The sequence below is a fragment of the Protomyctophum parallelum genome (assembly GCF_964188405.1).
Source record: "Protomyctophum parallelum genome assembly, chromosome: 23".
Classification (NCBI taxonomy): Eukaryota; Metazoa; Chordata; class Actinopteri; order Myctophiformes; family Myctophidae; genus Protomyctophum; species Protomyctophum parallelum.
In genome coordinates, this window is record NC_139715.1 from 13,956,699 (window position 1) to 13,962,698 (window position 6,000).

Sequence of the window (6,000 nt, forward strand, 5' to 3'; positions counted from 1 at the left end):
TTGATATTCATGTCCAACCGCAGGGTATTAGCTGTCAGCCAGCCAAGTCCACCCACGCACGCACGCATGCGTACGCGTACGCACACCCTCTGTATCTATTGCTGTAGTCCTAATAGTGAGACGCAGTGTAACCAAGCACAGCTCTGTTTAGCATAAATACAACCACTACCTCTACCTCTACCCCCCCCCCCCCCTCTGGCATTATTTTAGGTGATATATATATTCTTTTTTGGTGTTCATCTTATTTCCCCTCTCCTCCATCCCAGTCCCACTCCTTGTGTTCTTCCTGCATGACCAACACTTTGAAGGACAATCTGTCGCTCGTTAACCTGCTTGGCTAAATGATGCTAAACGATAAAACAAGCTATAGAGTCAATGATCAATAATAAAAGATGGTGCATGTGTGAACCTTTCCATAAATAATATTGATGCCAACCCCCACTCATGCCAACAAACACCAACGCATTCACGAATACAGATTCTTGGATGTTGACTTTGACTACTCTGTCAGCAACAAACCATTGACTGTTTTGACGATTGTACATGCTCCCTTTTTTCTGCACCTGTAGTCCAGCAGAAAGACAAACAGTATACAGTATAATAATGGTTTTGACAGCAATTTTTTATTTAGTTTTAGTCAAACTCTTTTGAATAAAATACTGTTTAGTTTTAGTCATCATTTTAGCCATCTGAAATGTTTTACTTTTAGTCTAGTTTTGGTCGACTCTAAGGTCGCATTCACACCTATTCTTGGGTAGAGTCGATGCGAATGGGCGGAGAAGTTAAAATTTTTATTTAATTTGCCTTCACACTGCGCTGTCATCCGCAGCAACTGGAAACGCAGCAGGGAACTTTATCAATGTGTTCAATTCATAAACACAAACATCTATGTTAAAATTATACTTTGAGTAATAGTTAGGACGTAAAATGAGGGTAATGTGTGTCGGGGACTAGACGTCTCTCTCTCTTTCACACACTCTGCGTAATGGAGCGGATGCAACGCTCAAAAACTGTGTGCATGCATGTGTGTGTGAGCACGCGTGCATGCACTGTTCTTTTGGGAACGTGGAGACACAGCGCAGAGATGAAGAAACTCCCCACTCCTTCCACATACATACATACATACATACATACATACATACATACATACATACATACATACATACATACATACATACATGCAGGCATGCATACATGCAGGCATGCATACATGCATAGCTGCGTACATGCATAGCTGCGTAATGGAGCGGAGGCAATGCTCAAAAACAGAGTGTGTGTGTGTGTGTGTGTGTGTGTGTGTGTGTGTGTGTGTGTGTGTGTGTGTGTGTGTGTGTGTGTGTGTGTGTGTGTGTGTGTGTGTGTGTGTGTGTGTGTGTGTGTGTGTGTGTGTGTGTGTGTGTGTGTGTGTGTGTGTGTGTGTGTGTGTGTGTGTGCGTGCATGCACCTGCACGTACATGTGTGAGAGAGAGATGGAGGTTGTGGTTGCATTTATGCTAAACAGAGCTGTGTTTGGCAACACTGTGCCTCACTATTAGGAGCTCCTGGCTGCATGGCTGACAGCTAATAGCCTGGGGATGGACATAAATAATGAACAGCTAACTGTGTTACAAACAGCATGGCTTTAGCAAGGCTGCGTATGTTTGACAGTACTGTATAACCGTGTGTGTGTGTGTGTGTTGGGGGGGGCAGCAAAGGAAGAAAGAATACTTGTGTTTAGAGGTTGTCGCCCACCCCCTCCCCTCTTCCCACACACATGCATGCACGCACACACACACACACACACACACACACACACACACACACACACACACACACACGCTCGCACACACAGGGAGAGGACATCTTTCCGCACCAACATCTAAAAGCAGATACACTCTGTGCCCTGCTTTTCCAGGACCATTAATGTTCCCTGTTCCCTCTGCTCATTGTGGGATTCGGTATATGGCTCATGCACATGACACGTTTAGTCTTGAATGTCCGCATGCACCTTTCACATGCACACCCACCCAATGCAGTCTCGGGCGGCATGTTTTTAGCAGATGGCTTGGTCATTACATGGGATTTGTATGACAACGCCCTGCATAGCGAAAGGATCATAACACAGCCGTTACATGAACACAATTGTGTTGCTATTGACAGCTATACTTGTCCTATGAATTAATTACGCGGGGCGTCTTAAGGCGTTTGATATCGCTATAGGAAAGCCTCGCTGTGTTTAATTTTTGGAAGAGCTCCTGTTGCTACGGACGCTTGCCAAGGCCTCGCAATAGCACTGCTTCTGTTTCTCCATAGCCATTAGCTTCTGTATTAGCCGTGGCGGCTCTTTTCTCGGAAACTACGGCGCTATCCGTGGTTTCGAACAAATCGCCGATGTTCGGAGGTCATTTGTGATTATCCGGTGATCGTGATTGGAACATTGGCGTTTACTAGAGCAAGAATTGGCCTCATTTTAGCTCGCTATAGCATCAACGCTAATTCTTTAGCATCCAAGATGGAACCCAAGAACAACCACTTTTGACCACCATGATGACACTGTGTTTAAAAAAAAATCTTTCTCCATTTTGTGTTTTGTGCCTTGGTGTAACTCAGTACATAAACCCAATCACAAGCCTCCTTCCCTGACTGTGTGATTACTTCCAACTCCACCCTCCAGTCAGCACTGCAACAGAGAGCGGTTAATAGTATGATTACTTCCAACTCCACCCTCCAGTCAGCACTGCAACAGAGAGCGGTTAATAGTATGATTACTTCCAACTCCACCCTCCAGTCAGCACTGCAACAGAGAGCGGTTAATAGTATGATTACTTCCAACTCCACCCTCCAGTCAGCACTGCAACAGAGAACGGTTAATAGTATGATTACTTCCAACTCTACCCTCCAGTCAGCACTGCAACAGAGAGCGGTTAATAGTATGATTACTTCCAACTCCACCCTCCAGTCAGCACTGCAACAGAGAGCGGTTAATAGTATGATTACTTCCAACTCCACCCTCCAGTCAGCACTGCAACAGAGAGCGGTTAATAGTATGATTACTTCCAACTCCACCCTCCAGTCAGCACTGCAACAGAGAACGGTTAATAGTATGATTACTTCCAACTCTACCCTCCAGTCAGCACTGCATCAGAGAGCGGTTAATAGTATGCAGAATGGCAAAGGCCCCAGGGGCCGTCGCATCATGCTGCAGCTGCGACTAGAGCAACATAACAAAGCCAAATACTGCCAAGAACAGATTGTGTATACAGTATAATTCGTTGCTGTCAGGAGGAAACCTCATAACTCCATTTTTGAGGTTTTGGATTTTATTCCATAAATCAGTGCTATTGAACACGTCTGTGTGTTGTTTCGAAAATATTGAAACAATGGAAAGTAGTAAAAAACACATTGGACAAAACCTTTTAACTTCACTGGACCCTCAAACTGTCTGCTAAAACAGCTAAATCCACCACCTCACTCCTTCTCATGCAAGTAATTGACAATATCTAAAGTCACAACATCAACTTTGAAAACATGAAAACATGTATTTTTCATTTCCTGAAAAATGAACATTTTGGAGTTATGAGGTTTCCTCCATCCCAACAAATGGAATGCATAAATTGCGATATTTGAGAGACATCGGGTCACAGTGTTACAATAAAGAAATGTTGGCGTGTATATAAACACCAGGCCGGAGGGCGGAGCTTGGGGAGGTGCAGGGGGGTCACTGCACCCCCTGGCAAAAAATAAAAAATAAATAAAAATTAAACTTAACTTCTGGCTCCTGACTGTAGTTTGTAATCATCTCTCTTATCATGATATGATGACTCGCTGTACGGCTGTAGTGCATGTGTGTATGTGAGCTGCTGTACTACCTAAATCACTCATTTTTAGGGGGGGTAATAATAAAATAAAGGTCAAAAAAATCGTGCGTGCACGCTTTGCGCTTTCGCGGGTGTCGTTCGCCAAGCAGTCGCACCCCCAGGCGTCAAGTTCAAGCTCCGCCTATAAAAACCTTTAATCTTTAAGCATTCAACCATGAAAAGAATACACATGTCCATGTATCCCCAGCTAATGAAATCCTGAGCTATACATTTCACTGGGAGTGACAGTCTGCCATGGAGCTTTCAATTCGCAAATGCTAGGCCGTCAGTCACAAAAGTTACATGAAGTTTGACAGGTTGTTTAATGACTCAAGACTGTGTGTGAAAGTCTGCGGCTCACTTTCCCAGTCATCCATAACTTACATGGCGATAGAGTTACACGCAAATTTAATAACAATTAAGTCGTGAAATACAGAATGAATGTACATGCCATCCAATCAAATAGATAGATTTTTTGTTTTGTCAGGATACAGAAAACATACAGATCACACAGTACATTGACAATAAAGAAACGATGCCAACAGAAGGCCACCAGTCATAGTAGCAAATACACAAAAGTATCCTTGGCATAGTCATGTCAAGGTTGGTCGAGGTAATTAAATGCCGAGCACATTCTTTAGACTACCGGTACACCACAATCACGTTTTTATATGACACCTCATGCGTGGCCCTGTGCTCTGTCATCCGCTATATGCACAAACACAAACACACATGCAAACACAAATGGATATATTGCACACTTCTGCCATTAACAAGACAAGACAAAGAGGCAAGTGTGTGCATGGGCAAGTACACACACACACACACACACACACACACACACACACACACACGCACACAGTCCTGTCCTCCAGCTCTGGAGAGAAGTTGCCAGGCAACACCGAGCATCCTTTCTTCTGCCCTTCGTGTTTCCAAGTCTCATGCTGCAGCCTCCGCCAGTTATAGAAGACACACTGAGGTTAATGGAGATTAAAAGAGCAAGGAACGCCACATTTTGTACCACAGCATATTGTGTTGTCAGTCATCCACCACGCACATAATTTTCCATTGTGCAAGTTCACGAAACAAGTGGGTGATATTATCTCAAGGATTAACAAGTCACACAGTACCCCATTCGCTACATTTCTCGAACTATACACACGTGCATGCACACACGCACACGCGCAGAATTCCGCATTCCATTTTTACAATGGGAGTCAACGCTAGTAACGTCACTCTCCTACTATTCCACGCGGATAGGGCCTAAGTGGTTAATCGCCCACCACCTTAATACTCCAACGTGTTATTTATTTTTATTTAATTATGGTCATGATTAACATAAGAGAGAACTGCATATGCATTATGTAGCTCTCCCATGGCACAGTAGCTTGGGAGAGTGCCATTTTCTGAGCTTCTGAGCTTTGTGTCTGCATGTTGGCACATTCTTTATCCTCCCTCGATGCTCCAAATTCACCACATCCTCCTCCTGCTGATGGGATTCGTACCTACTCACCTACAGTACCCAAGGCCCTTAATACAGAAAATAATTATAAATCACAAATTACTATAGACTTCAGAAGTGACATGAAAATGTACTCCAGGCAGCCAGGTGCATTTGTCTTCCAGCATAAGGCTTAAGAATTAATGCAGAGAGATACATTTTGTCAACTGGGTCTGTCACCAAAAACAGCAAAATATCCAAGACAAATGATGTCAAAGAAACATGTCTGAGGTGGATGTAAAATGAACAGAACACCCATGGTGAAATCACTGTTCCAGCCATACAGTATACTGTACGTGGGCCATGGCCCTGCCCTGCATAAACCGAAAAGGCTTTGTATAGGACTGGATGCTGCAGCCATTCCAGAACAGTCTGTTCCACCAGTTGAACAAGGCATGATTACCATCTGCCTGTGCGCGTGCGTCGTTGTGTTTAGTTCACTGTCGAATAATGCACAAACTGGCCTTGAAACGGCACAAAACATTGTGCCTGCTATTTGTTTCTTCACTGGCATTATATGAGGCTAATGTTTAAATGTAGAACTGTTGTACACGTGCATAATTATGATGCTAACATCCTAATGTATCATGCATAATAGGTGTGCTTTCATCTTCTTCACATACACTATCTGTGTATTGGCTTTAGTTGTTCTATTTAGCCTGT